The sequence below is a fragment of the Schistocerca americana genome, chromosome 1 (assembly GCF_021461395.2).
Source record: "Schistocerca americana isolate TAMUIC-IGC-003095 chromosome 1, iqSchAmer2.1, whole genome shotgun sequence".
NCBI classification, from domain to species: domain Eukaryota; kingdom Metazoa; phylum Arthropoda; class Insecta; order Orthoptera; family Acrididae; genus Schistocerca; species Schistocerca americana.
The window spans coordinates 752,698,056-752,716,423 of NC_060119.1; the positions used below are offsets into that span (position 1 = coordinate 752,698,056).

Below are 18,368 nucleotides of genomic sequence, written 5' to 3' on the forward strand. Positions count from 1 at the left end.
ATATCATTTTCTGTGTAGGGCACCGAACTTGAACTGGTAATCAAATTTTAGGTCATGTGAAACGCTTAACCCCAGAACATGCTTAATTTTTGTGTTGAAAGCAGTAGAAAGATAGCTCGCTAAGGGTTTCTCTGTTTTCTTAAATGTCATTTAAAATAATAAACTGATACAGTTCTACAGTTAGGAACTGTATTCACTGACATAAGAATAATGTATATCATTTATTCAGCAATATCTTCAAGACAACTATTTAAGCAGTGAAGCACACTAACAGTCAAGACCCCACAATATATTTACTCTGTTATGACCTTTACCTTTAATGGCCGGCTCAGCTTAATGATGATATTCACAAATTTCACTATCTGCAATAAAAATGATGTCCTCCCTTCACAACTTTACCTTATTTTAGCACAGAAAGAGTACGTATGCAACCATAAAGAATAGACTGCCTCACCTTTGAATTTGAGTTACTGATATGCAATGCACTTTGTGAAACTATTTTCAACTCGTGCTCCTTCAAAGTGGAATCATTTAATAATTATACATAACAGTAAATAAGTTGTTGGTGGATGTTAGATTGTTTATAAGTTTTTTATTTGTTTAATTAGTCTTGCTTGGATAATTTCAGCAGTATATGCATTTAAGTGCTGTTTACATTGCCATTGCAGTTTTGATTTGCTTTTTATTTGTGTTTTTTATGTACTTACACTAAGAAATGGCACTGTGAATTGAAATAAACTTTGGCTGTTCCAGGTTTCCAATTATTTCTGTAATTCTGTGTCCATCGGAGGAACGTAGTTCAGTCATTCACAGAGATGGCCGCTATTATAACGGCAGAACACTGTTATTCGTTGGAAATTGTATGGTATATTTCGGCAGTTGAAGAATTTTTTGTGTGTGTGTGTGTGTGTGTGTGTGTGTGTGTGTGTGTGTGTGTAAAAAATGAACAAAGTGCATTGAAGTAATTTATCAACTTAAATGACTCAAGCAGTCATTATAAAATTACTCCAATAATTCAATAATTATGGAGATGTAAATTTTACTCCATATTAATGTTATATTTATTATCAATGTCCATGTGTTTATAATTTATTGTTTGAAGCAGCTGAGTGTTGTATACTGATGCTTATGAATGAGGTGAAACAGTCTTTCTTATGCATTATTGTTATTTTTCTTCCTGTGCTCAAGTGGAAGCTTTAATCTACAGAAGAGAAGTCGGGTGGGGGGGGGGGGGGGGGGGGGGGGGTTGTGTCTTCCATTTACAATTGCATTCCATGTTACTCATGTAATATAATAAAACTGTGTATAATAACATATGTAAATTGTAAATATGACACGGCGACTTTGAAAATGATGTTCCTTTAGCACATTGCAAGGTAATGTGCAGCCATGATGATATTCTTTTTCTGTTATATATTATTGTTTTGTATAATGTATTTCCCCTTGTCCAATACACTTTTTTTTTTTAAAATTATGTGTTTTTATTATTTTGATCCATGCAGATCCATGAAACTTTTTTGATATGGTGTTATATGTTGTGAAGACCAGGTATTGTTATTTCTGTGTAACAAAAGTTTTCCATAACAAAGTTTTAACCAAGTTTTACTAAGCATCACTCAAATGTGATTGGAATCTAATAACAGATTATCTGAAATCAAGAGTCAGGACTGGTTATGGTGTATCGACAGTTACAATCATTACTACCTCAGTGTTTATGTTAGGTCTCCAACTCGTATGAAAATTTTGAATGACATTGCTGATCCTTTCCACCTACTTGTTTTTGATCATATTTCCTTTATTTTATCTTTCTTTTTTTACTGGAAGTTGAACCAAATAATTGTGTATCAAGTTTTAACAGCCACACTCCGATTATTCATAATAAACTGTTTTGTAAGGTAGTGTTACTAGATTTTCATATTCTGATTTTTACATGGTAACTGAATTATCCTGTCTTTGTTCAAATATCTGTTCAACCTGTGTTGCGTACACTTACACTTCCATGCTCTGCAGTGCATTTAATTTGTGTTTAAAAGGCAGGGGGGACAGGGAGGAGAAATGAAAAATTATGTATTTTGGATAAATAAAGCTGCCCTCAACTTGAAGGTTGATTAAAATACAGCAGTATTTTATTGGGCGTGGTGCTTTTGACATTGATAAGATGATGATTCTTCCACTGAAATATTTTGTGTATGGTGGAACACAAGTCAGATAGGGCATTTATGTGCCTCAGACACTTCATTAGCTGAGACAGAATTCCAGGCTTTTCATGTTTTATTTTAAATTTAGCTCTACTTCATTAAATGAAGAAACTGATAAAGGTAAAAAATCCTTGATCAGTTTGAAATCACAGGTATGTTAACCAGGACTAGCAGTTGGTATGTTAGAGTGGATTATACTCACTCAGAGAACTCAGGGAAGGTAAAATACTCATTCTGGATACAATAGAATTTATATGCGTTGAAAGAAAATTCACAGAGTAGCTGTGCTAATTGCAGTTAGAATGAAGTACTTACGTCTTAGCATGGCTTCTCCAAATACACTACTGGCCATTACAATTGCTACACCACGAAGATGACGTACTACAGATGCAAAATTTAACTGACAGGAAGAAGATGCTGTGATATGCAAATGATTAGCTTTTCAGAGCAGTCACACAAGGTTGGAACCGGTGGCAACACCAACAACGTGCTGACATGCGGAAAGTTTCCAACCAATTTCTCATACACAAACAGCAGTTGACTGGCGTTGCCTGGTGAAACATTGTTGTGATGCCTCGTGTAAGGAGGAGAAATGCGTACCATCACGTTTCCGACTTTGATAAAGGTCGGATTGTAGCCTATCGAGATTGCGGTTTATCGTATTGCAACATTGTGGTTTATCGTATAGCAACATTGCTGCTCGCGTTGGTCAAGATCCAATGACTGTTAGCAGAATATGGAATCAGTTAGGAGGGTAATATGGAATGTCGTGCTGGATCCCAACGGGCTCGTATCATTAGCAGTCGAGATGACAGGCATCTTATCCACATGGCTGTAACGCATCGTGCAGCCACGTCTCAATCTCTGAGTCAACAGATGGGGACATTTGCAAGACGACAAGCATCTGCACAAACAGTTCGATGACGTTTGCAGCAGCACGGACTATCAGCTCAGAGACCATGGCTGCGGTTACCCTTGACGCTGCATCACAGACAGGAGCGCCTGTGATGGTGTACTCAACGACGAACCTGGGTGCACGAATGGCAAAACGTCATTTTTTCGGATGAATCCAGGTTCTGTTTACAGCATCATGATGGCCGTATCCATGTTTGGCGACATCGCGGTGAACGCACGTTGTAAGCGTGTATTCATCATTGCCATACTGGCGTATCACCCGGCTTGCTGGTATGGGGTGCCATTGATTACACGTCTTGGTCACCTCTTGTTCGCATTGACTTTGAACAGTGGATGTTACATTTCAGATGTGTTACGACCCGTTGCTCTATCCTTCATTGGATCCCTGTGAAACCCTACATTTCAACAGGATAATGCACGACCGAATGTTGCAGGTCCTGTACAGGCCTTTCTGGATACAGAAAATGTTCGACTGCTGCCCTGGCCAGCATGTTCTACAGGTCTCTCACCAACTGAAAATGGTCAATGGTGGCTGAGCAACTGGCTTGTCACAATATGCCAGTCACTACTCTTGATGAACTGTGGTATCATGTTGAAGCTGCATGGGCAGCTGCACCTGTAACCGCCATCCAAGCTCTGTTTGACTCAATGCCCAGGCGTATCAAGGCCGTTATTACGACCAGAGGTGGTTGTTCTGGGTACTGATTTCTCAGGACCTATGCACCCAAATTGCATGAAAATGTAAACACATGTCAGTTCTAGTATAATATATTTGTCCAATGAATACCCGTTTATCATCTGCATTTCTTCTTGGTGTAGCAATTTTAATGGCCAGGTGTAATAATTCACCTGCTTGAACATACCAGGCACTAGTTGCACATCATTTGAGAGGGCTGCTGTACCAAACCGGTAGTGCTGCCATTCCAAAGTGTCAGCACCATGACAAAGCTGTAGTGGCATTGCTAGCCTAACATACCGGCGTAGTTGCTGCCGCACATTTGGGAATACCACAGTCTCAAGTTATCAAGTTGCTCAAGTGATGAGATCGCTGCTAATCATCGTGAGGTGCAGCAGCCCCTCTGAATGGGGCAGTCACTCTATCAACATTCTAGCAATATAAGCATCTGTGAAAATATGTGGTTGAGGTAACTAATATAAAAAGAGGAATGAAGCAAAGTGGCGCAATGAAGCATTGTGTTGGTGTGTTCTCCCCCAATCTCCCCCATCCCTGCAGCAATCAGATGATTATTCTGAACGCTCACTGTAGGTGAGAAATTAAAACTGTTTTCCAGCCAGTTAAATGCTTATTATCTGAAACGTTGCCCACCAATTTTACAATGTAAAAAGAATTAGTGAAATTAGTTTTCAACTCACCATATAGAGGAGGTGTTGAGTCAGAGACAAGCATAATGGAAAAGAATGCAAGATATACAGTGACTAACAAAAAAAAATCAAGCACTTGATCAGATTCAGTTTAAAAGTAACCAGGATAATTAAGAAAAACATAATTAGTGATTTTCGCTTGTGACAAATTGACCAGTATGAGGCCTAGTTTCTAGAACATTGAATTTAGTGAAAGTACTTAGGAAATTAAAAAACTTAATTACTGACTTGAGGCAAGGTTGAAATATTTCGCAAACAGCTGCTGTCAGCTATGTTTATGAAGTATTAAAAAGTTCATCTATTGAAGGCCTAGCTATTTTGCTTGTATAAAGATACATTGATGGAGAAATTGTGGAATTCTTTCACGTTGAAAAAATAAAATAAATATCAAATTATAGCATAGAGTGAAACATCTTTTCTTTCTTGTGATCTGTGTACTCCTAATAATGTAGAATACTGGCTTTTTGAACAGAACTTGAAAATTTAAAAGAGAGAGAGAGAGGGGGGGGGCCAAATGGCCAAATTTTCTGTGAAATTATTTCTGTAAAAGTGAGAAATAAAACAGGTATACAAAGGGAGTTATAAGGTCAGTCACCAGTGATTGCTTTTTTGAAACTTTGTCACTGAAAGGAATAACAAAAAAAGAAAAAGAATAACTTTTCTGTACTGGAAATTAATGTACGAAGTAACAAACAGAGCCATAACAACATAGATGAAATAAGAGAAATGATAGTAAGGGTTTACAAAAGGAGTTAACCAGGGTAGGTAATAAAGCCTAGATACATATGAAATCAATATTAAGAGCTAACTCTTGTAATGAACAACTTAAATGAAGAAATACATGGTCAAAATAAAAAAAAGTACATAACTTATCTGGTGCCTATGAAGCTTCAGGGACAAATATTGCTAAGAAATGTTGATATTTTTAACCACTGTGGATACAGACAGATTTGCTGAATTAAATGTTAATATGAACGATGACATTGTAATTCTGTCAGAGACAGCAAAGGACTTGGAAGAGCAGTTGAATGGAATGGATAGTATCTTGAAAGGAGGATACAAGATGAACATCAACAAAAGCAAAACAAGGATAATGGAATGTAGTCGAATAAAGTCAGGTGATGCTGAGGGAATTAGATTAAGAAATGAGACACTTAAAGTAGTAAAGGAGCTTTGCTATTTGGGGAGCAAAATAACTGATGATGGTCGAAGTAGAGAGGATATAAAATGTAGAGAGGCAATGGCAAGGAAAGCGTTTCTGAAGAAGAGAAATGTTAACATTGAGTATAGATTTAAGTGTCAGGAAGTCGTTTCTGAAAGTATTTGTATGGAGTGTAGCCATGTATGGAAATGAAACGTGGACGATAAATAGTTTAGACAAGAAGAGAATAGAAGCTTTCGAAATGTGGTGCTACAGAAGAATGCTGAAGATTAGATGGGTAGATCACATAACTAATGAGGAGGTATTGAATAGAATTGGAGAGAAGAGGAGGTTGTGGCACAACTTGACTAAAAGAAGGGATCGGTCACAGCGTGGAGGGTAAAAATTGTAGAGGAAGACCGAAGGACGAATACACTAAGCAGATTCAGAAGGATGTAGCCTGCAGTAAGTACTGGGAGATGAAGCAGCTTCCACAGGATAGAGTAGCATGGAGAGCTGCATCAAACCAGTCTCAGGACTGAAGACCACAACAACAACAACAATAATAAATGAACAAAACAAATGAAGGAAAGATCATTCTGCATATGCGAGAGCTGGGAAGCCCCAGTTAAACTAGGTGTATTAATATAATTAACTATCAATTAAATTAATTTAAAACTTGATGTTTGAAGAAGAATTTATTAAAAACATATTTTAAAGAGGAATTTAACAATAGTTTAGAAGTACTGCATACTGAAGTCATAGAAGTTGTGCAGGAAGTACCATCTGTAGTAACTAGTAAAAGAAAAGTACAGGAAGAGCATTCCTTGGATTTTTGCAATTGAAATAAGGGAAAACTGGCAGGAATTTGTAACTCTTGAGAAACAGGTGAGCTCTAAAGACATTTAATTATTGAACCGAAAGAAGCATTCCAACAAAATCCAGCTAGGGAAATAGAAATAGTACCTGTAAATCTTGTAGACTGAACAGAACATACTGAGAAATCAGAAATTACTAGATGGATGGCAGAGATTGCTAGTCACACAAATGTTAAATTTACTGAAGGAACTACTTTTAAAGATATAATTCAGCATGTTAATTTAAAGGCCACATTTGAAGAATCTGAAACTGTAGAGGGAATTTAAAAAGAGTAACTGGCTGTCATTCAGAACTATGATAAGGAATTTGAACAATGGTTGGAGGAGAACTGTATAGGAAGAAGAAGTCGGCTACCAAACAAGCTTCCATGTTTGAAACCTGAAGGAGAAATACATCCCTTACACTTCTTACGGGCATTCAGAGATGCTTTCCCAACAATGTGGAATCATAGAAAGAGAATCAAATTTGTAACAGGATATTTGAATGCTGAAGCTGGAGAATGGGTAGTATTTAATGTAAACCAATCCCAGAATTGAAAACATTTTGAAAAGCAATTTAGGGAGGAGTATTGTCCGAAGAAAAACAGCAAAAACTTACCTTAAAATTGCTGGACCCAAGACCATATAGCCCCAAGTGGAGCAGGTTCTGGAAGCATTTTGAATGGCACATTACAAGAGTCAAATTTGTAGACAAACCTATAGGTGAGAGCCATCTGATGTGCGTGCACTGGTCCGTAGCATGCTCACATACAATTAAAAGAAGTGTTATTCAGTTCTAAATTACATAAAACAAGTCCATTCCTTAATATGATGATGTAAGGAAGAGAAGTGGAGAAACAACACGTACGATTAACTAATTGTACGTGAGGTTAAATCCATCCAGAGACTGAAACCAAGCAAAAGTAGTTGGTACTGCTTTTAAAAACCATACTGACGTGCCGGAACAGATCTGACGCAAAGGAAAGTTGGACAAGTAGAATTGCTGAAATTATAGAAAACTCTTTGGGCCTCCACAGGGTGCAGCACATCATGTCACAATGTTATGCAGTTGACAGGAGGAGGTGCTTCCAATTCATAGTAGCTTATTGGTTTAAATCCAACTTTGTAGATGATTCCCGTAGAGAGATGATGTGTTATTACCAGTATGTTATTTTATGATTGTCATGTAATCAGTTAAGATGTTTGCCAGTTCAAGATGGAAATGTAATCACTTTGCTGAAACATTTGGTAAAGGAATATTCTTAGTGCAATTGATGCCGTAAATGATGCTTCTGAGGGTCAGTTTTAAAGTCCTGCACACAGTGCATGTACGACTATTTCGGTGGCATGATCAATTTAAAATTAATTTCTGTTATGGGCAAGACCGTAGTCATGATGGACGCACATGTGTTCGCTGGGTCAAGTGACTCTGTTGTGAGTAGCTCAGTTTTAAAATGGAAGCTGAATATGAGTCAGATTGGATTATATGTAGTGACCAGGATTTCTACATCAAAATCGAATTCCTACGTGGATCGAACCCAATGGAAATTTACGCCGCTTTGAGAGAGGTGTGTGGGAATAGTGTAGTGGATCATAGACAGAATCACAGTGGTCTGCTCATTTCTGTGAAGGTTGTAAGGACAACCTGAGAATTATGGATCTAGTGGAAGTCATACTGCCAACCAGTTGCATGTCAAAAGTTTATTGAAATCTTTCCCTGTAACCAGTATGGTGGGGTCCTGGGAGCCCCAGCCAGTTTTTTTATTCTGTATTTCCCTTAGGGGCCGCTATTTGGAGCTGTAATTCACAGTACCTTTCAGGTAGTAGCTTCTGAGCTGTTGACAGAAGTAGTTGTCCTGCGGTAAGAGATTTATGAATTTTATTCAGTTATTAGTGGAGCATGGGATCCGTGTGACCTCACCGTACATTTAGTGAAACCTTTTCATTAAAAAATAATTGATATTGTTTCAGTCAAAAATGGCATACTCACAGCAACAGTTGATGAATGTTAATGATCCCAATTTTCTGGAATGGTGGAAGGTGCAATGAGTGATTGTGAAGCCAGATCAGGTATTTCTTTGGAAAATTTAGAACAAGGATGTGGTTTGCAGGAAAATGCTGCATCTCAGGGCATGACAGCTCAGAATTATTTTGGAAAAAATAGGTTCAAGTGGTGTTCCACTCCACCTGCCACAAATGTGTGAACCTGTTACCACAGTATAATTGTCCATTTACCAGGAGTTATAGGCCCTGCTAAACTGCTTGAAAAAAGTTGGTCTGAGCTAGCTGCGTAGTCTAGTATTTTTACAAATGATATTTTAGATAAAGTATTATTATGCTCAAATAAAAGAAAAAAATGGAGGCCATAAGAAATAACTTCAGAGATAACAGATATATGGTAGCAGATATTGATATTGTGAAGATGAAAGCATTCCTTGGCCTTCTCTTTTTCACAGCTATTTTCAAATCAAATGACAAGGATTTGAACTTTATGTTTGCAACTGATGGGACTGGAAAAGAAATTTTCAGATGAACTACGTCAGAGAAAGGATTTGCTATAATTTTAGCTGCCCTCCATTTTGACGACTCCGTTACTAGACAAGAGTGTACAAAAACAGACCCAACTGCAGCAATTTCTCATATATTTAATCTATTTCTAAAATTTTTTAAAGAAAGTTGTTCTATTAGTGAGTGAGTGCAAAAACTCATTATTTTTTGGATGAATACATTTACACAGGTAAAGGAAGAAGAATAGAAAAAATTGTCAAAACCAATGCAGGCTGTCCTCGGGTTGACAAAATCAATCGAAGGAACCAGCCGCAATATCATGGCTGATAGTCCTCATCCATTGAAGTTGCGAGGGAGTCGAGGATTAGGGGCCTTACTTATGTTGGGCCTTTGAGGAAAAATAAAAAAAAATCCCAAAGGACTTTCTTCCCTCAAAAGGAAGGAAATCAGAAACATCAGTTTTTGGTTTTGGGGAAAATATGACTTTAGTATCCTGTGTCCCCAAACCAAGAAAGGCAGTGGTTTTAATTTCCTCGATGCATCACAGTGCTACTGTCAATGACGAAACTCGAAAGTGAAATAATTTACTATTATAGTGCCACGAAAGGAGGAATCGATGCTCTTGACAAGATATATGGTAGCAGATATTGATATTGTGAAGATGAAAGCATTCCTTGGCCTTCTCTTTTTCACAGCTATTTTCAAATCAAATGACAAGGATTTGAACTTTATGTTTGCAACTGATGGGACTGGAAAAGAAATTTTCAGATGAACTACGTCAGAGAAAGGATTTGCTATAATTTTAGCTGCCCTCCATTTTGACGACTCCGTTACTAGACAAGAGTGTACAAAAACAGACCCAACTGCAGCAATTTCTCATATATTTAATCTATTTCTAAAATTTTTTAAAGAAAGTTGTTCTATTAGTGAGTGAGTGCAAAAACTCATTATTTTTTGGATGAATACATTTACACAGGTAAAGGAAGAAGAATAGAAAAAATTGTCAAAACCAATGCAGGCTGTCCTCGGGTTGACAAAATCAATCGAAGGAACCAGCCGCAATATCATGGCTGATAGTCCTCATCCATTGAAGTTGCGAGGGAGTCGAGGATTAGGGGCCTTACTTATGTTGGGCCTTTGAGGAAAAATAAAAAAAAATCCCAAAGGACTTTCTTCCCTCAAAAGGAAGGAAATCAGAAACATCAGTTTTTGGTTTTGGGGAAAATATGACTTTAGTATCCTGTGTCCCCAAACCAAGAAAGGCAGTGGTTTTAATTTCCTCGATGCATCACAGTGCTACTGTCAATGACGAAACTCGAAAGTGAAATAATTTACTATTATAGTGCCACGAAAGGAGGAATCGATGCTCTTGACAAGAAGTGTATGGTGTACTCTAAACAGAAAGTGGCCCCTTACGATTTTTTGCACAATGTTGAATATTTCTACTGTACTTTCATAAGTGATTTATTCATCATTGCCAGAAAATAGACAATTCACAAGGTTTGGCTTTATTAAAAATTTGCAAGGCAGCTGGTTAAACCACAACTTCAGAGGAGGGTCATCAATTTCCACATTCCACTTGATCTTAGGCAAGCTATTGCTAGGTTGATAAATTACCAAATCCCAAAGATTTAAGCTGTACCTGGTGAAAGAATAAGGTGTGTGAAGCACCCAAGAAGCAGGGATAAAAAAAAAAAAAAAAAAAAAAAGGTTTACTGAGCTCATTGTAGTACACCAATACGCACGGATTGTGCAAAGAGTGTCTGTGAAGACTGCCTGAAATAATGTTTGTGATTTGTATAATATTTTTTTAATCATCTTTTGTTCAATTTTTAATGTTCCTTATATAGTAAATAATAGAAATCAATCTCTATTTTTTCTGATTTTTCATGTACTCATGTCTTAATTTTAATGTTTAATATCTTGTAATTTTGATTTTTACAGTTTTGTGTTTTGTTAAATATACTTTTTTATAAAATAAATATTTACATTTATTATTTTCAATCCGATTTAGATACCTTTATATATAATGTAGTTGTAAAAAAAATGGTCCTGATTTTAATTGAACATTAACTGGGAACATTTTGAATTAAAAAATGTAATAACGTTAGCAGTTATGGAACAACTTATGGACCATACTAGTTACGGGTTTATCTTGGTTATGATAGATATAACCTGTCTCCCTCATAAGAAGAAAAGTAACAGACAAAGACTGTAATGTCACAGTGTGGACAAGGTTGCTCTGCACACTATAGACGAGGGCGTGCAATGCACCCCTCTACAGTCATTTTAAAGCTGCTTACAATAGTTTCATTAATTTTAGCATACCAAGGTTTCAAATACTAAGTGTAGTTTTTGTAGTGTCCTAATGTGACGTCTTGGGTGTTTTTGAAGAGGAAAAAAAAAGACACAGTAGTCTGCTTAAAAAAAAAAAAAAAAAAAAAAAAAAAAAAAAAAATACATTGTCAGGAAAATACGTCACAGAATTTGTTTCTAGATACAAAGAGCATTATGTCATTTTAGCTTTATGTTTTATTTACAGAGTCAGCATGAGATCTGTTTCGGTATTTATCAAAGGTAATTACTTTTATTAATGACTGTGCTTCAAAACCCTGACAAACCTATCCGGATGCTTGTCCAGTTATCTTCTATGACAGCGTAGAATTATTATTAATTTCATTAGATGCATCTGCAGCCACCATTCAGTTAATTTATAACTTCTTTTGTTGTGTCCATGTACATAGTCATGCAATATATGTTCCATCTCTTTTTCTCTATTTTCGTTATCTTTCACTGAGGCTGTATTCCTCCTATACACATTCATGTTGTTTCACATATAATCTAAATCGCTATCAGACAGCACTATCTTCCTTTCTCAACGTACTGTGATCTTTGTATTCTTACCCACAAACATTCGTATTATCTAAAATATGCATGCCGCCCACTTTATAGTTTAGTTCAGAGGAACATAAGAGTCTCTTGGGATTACTGAAGAATAGGATACAACTTGTCAGCTTTGATCAGTGACATCAGAAGATAACCGATTATCTATGGCTCGAATGTAAAGACATTAACATCTATGTGTAAACTGTGATGTCATTGCTCAAAGCCAGTGAGTTGTATCCCTTTCTTTAGTTGACCCAGAACACTTCCAGCAGGTTTTGAGTGAGTTTATACGCCAGTACGAAAGTCCTTCGTGGTGCAGATCTGCTTCTGACAGCGTCATACACAACTAAAGACAAATGCAAACTGTTAATTATACCTATAAAATCTGTTCTTGTTGAGTAAACCAGTTAAGTTCCCTCAGGAGATTCTTTTAAAGTAAACTGGCAATGATTTACTTGGTACACACCGACATCTCTAAGTGGCAAAAGTCATAAACTCTTGTTTTGTGTAAAAACTGGATCTTACAGTTACAAATTGATTTCATTTCTAATAAAAACATTTCACAAATTTCGTTGAGGAATTGTCAGAAAAGTAATGTTGCCTGCCAAACTGATATTTTGTGTTCCACTTCTGAGGAAGCGGTGGACTAAAAGCCTCACAGTGCAACAAAAAAGTATTCACTGAAGAAGTATAATTTTGTTGCTTGTAAACAGGATTGTCAGTATGTTTCTCCTGACCACATGTAAAAACTATAATAATTGCATTAATTTTAGAAATTTTGGAGAAATCAGATTAACTACATTACTACATGTGTAATAGCAATACGGCATATTGCCTTTTTGTTAAAAATTATGCTCAATTTCAGCTATAACTGAGAAAGATTGTAACTGCAACTCCACACAGCGTGTAATGGAGAAACTCAGCATTACAGTTAGATGTGTGTCTATCGTGGGCCCCAAGGAACTTCATGACGTCATCAGAAAGGCTGAAAGTGTAACAGCATTGGCTGGTGACTAGACCTGTAAGCAGCTCTGTTGACATAAGTGACATCAGTAATCTGTTGAACACAGCTTTTATACAGACCTGCTCTCAGCTGTCTTTTTTAGGGACGCCAAGTGAATACAGATTGCTGGAATGAAGCTTCCGTTATGAGAATTAAATGCAGAAACAAGGTTCAAACGTGAATAATCCCAATTACGGTGACTTACTAATCAGTGTATTCACAGTTACGGATTAGAGTCTTACGTGATTGATTGAAGCCAATTGATTATAAATTATTAGTTGAATGGCAGAGTGATTTATAGCAAACACATAATACACTTTAAGGACAATGTGTGTAAATGTTTTTTTAGCATATTAACCTTTAACTAACATAGTGGCAAACATGGGACACTAACACCATGGTGCGATCAATCTGACCTCGTAATTATAGGTCAGTGTAATGTTAACAATTTGAATCCCTTTGAAATTCTCTGTTTTTCATACGGCAGAGTCTTTAATACAATGTAAATAATCATGAAAATACAAAACATTAACATTAAATAATTACTGATATACTGGCGTTCAGACATGTTTACTGTACATTTCATAAACTAATATGTTTATATGTTTTTCATAAGCTAATAATGAAATTAATGCTTCGATAGATTTTGTATTTCTTCTTAAAGAATTAATGAAACAAAAACATGTAAAGTTAACCTGAAAAAATACCTCATGAAAAATCAGAGCCCTCCAAATCACAATTTTTCACAACAGTGCTTGCAGAGCTGGGAACAGCACTGCATGCAATATAGGTCTCTTTCAGATGTAGCAAACATGCAAAGTCTCCCTTTTCTTGCTGGCTGGACAGATTCTGCACATTTTCCTATTCCTAGGACCTAATTCTGCTACCACTACTTCTGTTGGAGCATCGGGGCCTAAAATCCGGCAAGTCGTTAGTCGTAACTCCTGCAAAAGTCGTGGGTTCTGAGCTCGCTTTTGCATATGTTTCAGCACAAGACTAAGGGCCAGATCTTTCTGGAAGATACCTCTTTCGTCAGGAGCTTCATCTGATCCACTCTTCTGAAGAACATACACATTTACTGTGCTGATGTCCAATAAACGGTAGAATAAACACATCAGTCAATGTCGAGTTCTTCGACTGCAGGAGTACAAGGAGCACTTTTTGTCCTGATCACCGACACTTCCTTTAGTGGCATTGTAGTATGATATTATTTCTGGTTCCTGAGAAGTCAAATCATCCGGTGCTATGATGCATGGAAGAGACAAGAAGAACCGCTTTGCTTGTATTTAGCATATGTGACAACAGAGAGGTGCATTGCGTAAAGTCGTGCAAAGATAAACCAACTGGCCTATGCTTATTTGGTTGGAAGGCTTGCGGAATCTCTCTCTCATTCTTTTTTAGAGTTCCAACAAAAGTCTATCCTCTTTTCCTTAACTCTTCTACTGGCTGAACCAGTTGTCAGCAGTAATGTTGCAATTACCGCCATAGATTGGTTTACACAATCGCAATACAGACTGTGTTGATATCATCAGATTGTTATCATTGTCCAGCAAGTTATCACCACCAGAGCCATTTCCAGTGTACATATACCCATCACAAAAGTAACTGGTCCTTGCATCACACAAGGACATTATTTTTAAACCGTATTTACCAGGCTTCTTTGGCATGTAGACCACAAATGAGCATTTACCATGGGAGGAAATTAGTTGCTCATCTACTGTAGCACATGTGGCTAAATTGAAATATTTTCCGTAATTTTTCTAAAGATAAGAGGCTGCTGCAATTTTGTCAACTTTGAGACACTCTTTTCTAGTTCAAAAGTCATCATCTTTTCTCGTTCAAAAGTCATCCAACCATAAGCAGTTCAACAACATTAGGAAACGGTTCCTAGACATTAATTTACATTTTTGCGGTTTGATTTGAAGACAGAAGAATCTATCAGAAGCCCTAAAAAAGCCAAAAGTTCATCCAAATCCAGGTTCTGAAGTTCACCTTTGCTTTTGTCAGAGTAATTCTGCCTGACGCGATCTATTTTAGCATTTATCCATAATAAGATGTGATTGAGATCTTCGTCATCAAAATAGAGATGCCATAATGAAAATGCGTCTTTTGGATCTCCTGTAGTCAACGTGGTGGATGGAAATTTCATGATGTTATGGCGAGGAGTTCTAACAGCTCGGATCGGAGGTGCTTTCGTCCATTTGTACTGATTCTTGCCATAGGAGTAATTGCTTATACGTTGCTCATCACATGGATCACTACTTTCATCAGAGTAATTTTCTGTTGCACTTTGTTCTGACAAAGTGTCATGCTCACTCGCAATGGTTCAGTTTCTTCAGGATTATCATCACAGTCACTATCGTCTGATTCCGCCAACCATCTGCTCACAATTTCCTGAAAGTTTCGATCTGCGGTGTTCACACGTTGTCTGCTACTTGCATCACATCCTTTACCTGTAGAATTACTAAGTTCGCCATATTTCAAAGGCTGTGAAATGGAAAACATATGTAAGGGAAGCAATTGCAGAAAAAATTACACCAAAACCGTAGTGCGGTCAAAATGACCGCGAGCGATTTTCAAAAGGAAGTCACTCACATTATTGAAGCTCTGGAATAACACCACATGCCGGTCCACTCACAACATTGTTGACGAAAGCGCGCGGTCAACTAGACGGCACCACGTTAGTCACAGGTTAAGTGCAGCTTAGTAATGTAACTACCACTCAGACGTTTACAATATTGAACTACGTATTTGTCTTTGCATCCATACCAGCAGGAGCAAATGCGGAAAATGGAATAAAATATTGTAAAAGATACGTAGTGGAACGCCCCTTGCATTTTTGCAGTTTGTGTACGATATATATACGTAATATGCGTCAAAACACATATCGGTTGCTTGATCATTGTCTAATATATGTTTTCGGTCATGACATAGTGGCATTTTTATTATGAAAAATGCGTTAAATATGGGAAAGTGCATTTAAATATGATACAAACAAAGTATTAGGCAATGCCACACGTCTGTCTGTTACCACAACATTTACTTCAACAAAATTATCCCCGGCCGCGGTGGTCTAGCGGTTCTAGGCGCGCAGTCCGGAACCGCGCGACTGCTACGTCGCAGGTACGAATCCTGCCTCGGGCATGGATGTGTGTGATGTCCTTAGGTTAGTTAGGTTTAAGTAGTTCTAAGTTCTAGGGGACTGATGACCACAGTAGTTAAGTCCCATAGTGCTCAGAGCCATTTGAACAAAATTATCACTTCTCAACTTATTATAAACCTCAGACTATGCTACAGATAGACTTGTTACTCCAGCCAAGGTTTGTAGGAGAAAGGGGGGGGGGCAAATCCAATACAGTACTCTAGCCCAGAAATGTGCTCTTACCCAGTGTGTCAGTGCCAAATTGCCTCGTAGGAGAAGTTAGCAAAAGTCACGGCCCCGCGCATTGGGGCGAAAACTCGCGTCAAGTTAGAGGGTTTTTTTTTTTGGGGGGGGGGGGGGTGCAGTCATTTCAAGTACAGCATTTATTTGTTGCACGTAGATTAATGAAAAAAGTGAATTAATTACCTCACCATTTGGTTAAGTTCGCAGCATTCTGTCAACTGATTAATAATGTTTCTGATGTTAGCGATGAAGAGCAGGGTAATCGGTGTGTCGGAGCCAACATCGATGGTCAGAAATAGCTTTCTTAGTGATATTTAGTTCATGCAACAAACCACTAGCATGCAACCAACGCCACAAAGCACAACAATTAGAAATGTAAAAGCGCGGGAGTGTTGACGTTGGCAACGGCGATTCAAAAAGGGCAGTCAACACAAGTTCCGAGAGGTTCAGGCATCTAACAGTCGGTACTTGGAGGCCAACCGTCAACTTCTTTTACAAAGTAGAAGATTGTTAAGTGGTTCACATCAATTTTATACAATGATTCCAAAGTTGCTGACTGAAAAGAGGGAACCACTGTTGTTTGTTCATATATACCGCGAAGTTTAAACAATAAAGAAGTGTGTTGGTTCTCGGTATGTAACTATGTAGGAATCAAGTATTTGTGTTTGAAATCATCATAAAACACTGAAGTTTTTTTATTATTTCGAATACAGTAGCCATTTATTTAGTGCTCAGAATTTGTTCACCCTTAGTATTGATATATATATTAGAGAGTTTTTTAATACCACAATGTAACATCATGGACTCGAAGTCATATTTTAAAGAGGAAAACAGAACACTGGTAAAAAACAACCTTGCAGTCGTTTTTGCGCCATAATTTGAGCAATAATTTTGATAGTGCGCTGCTTTGACCCTCTGTCATGTACATTTTAAGCATTAGCACATTGCAGTACCCTACCCCCACTCTCATCCTCTTGGGGGGGGGGGGGGGGGGGGGTAGGACGTCAAACGGGCCGACTTGGAGCAGGAGAGGCACCACAGGACATTTTAATTTCCACTGTCTATACGTTTACAAATAAATTCATGAAACTTTGTCAGTATGACCAGGAATAATTTAGGATTCACACTCATAGCAGTGGAAGTTAAAAAACATAACAAAATAATTTTTTTACATATGAAATTTCATCATTTTTTTCACGTACTATTGGCTTCATTTGTTGCTATAGGTACACTTTTCTTCATATGTAAGAGAGATTCTTCGATGAATTTTGCACAGCATACAAACCATACTTACAGCTGTATGAAAGTCTAGAATTTTGCAAATATATTAAAAACTGTGGTAAAAATGGAGACAATTAACTATATAGTTTGAGTTTTTTCTAAACATGAAGTTTAAAATGTAAGCTCAACACCTTCACCATTACGCTAACGCTCCTCATTTGGCTACATAACGCCATTAGGACTATAACACGTAACGCAAAATACCGGCGAACACTGTTGGTATGACTATGAATTACTCACGCTTCGTCGAAATACAATAGGAAATAAACAATTACCGCTGTTCTTTATTGCGAAAAAGCGGTTCGTGAGAGTGATACAAACACCTTTCCTTGCTATCGCCTGAATTAGGAGTCGTATTGCTTGTTTGGTTTAATTAATTAATAGAATATGAAGCAATTGGTATAAAGAATGCTTTTTCCAAACTTTCTGTAGAAGAATGTCTGCTATCAAGACATTGCTTTTGTTCTATTACTTTATTTATGACTGAACGTTTCTAAAACTGAAGACACTCGACCATGCTCTACACTTCAGTCGAGATGTGGCAACGTCGTTCTCAGTTCATTGGCTGACTGTTTTGTGACGTCAGATGCGCAGAACGAACCTAAACTCGGCCGCCAACATAAATGACGCGCTTTTTAACAGCCAGTGCGCCCAAGTATAGTCAGGTCTTAATTGCATAATTTCACTATGTGGCCCACATTCTCAAGCTAGGTCGTTTGCGGTAGCCGACATTTTACCAGCGTGCTTCCCTTATGAAATATAAAACATGAAGCCGAGTGGATGAAGTTTAGTTGAGAGCGCTAATTACGAA

At 37.5% G+C, this 18,368-nt stretch overlaps 1 protein-coding gene across 1 annotated transcript in view; it reads left to right on the forward strand.

The window, feature by feature from the left end:
- LOC124611132 overlaps positions 1 to 923 on the forward strand; it is a 236,098-nt gene extending 235,175 nt beyond the window's left edge. The window contains exon 15 of the mRNA XM_047140217.1: positions 754 to 923. The gene's annotated coding sequence lies outside the window, so the exon portion shown is untranslated. The remainder of the gene's footprint in view (positions 1 to 753) is intronic.
- Positions 924 to 18,368: the final 17,445 nt, after the last annotated feature.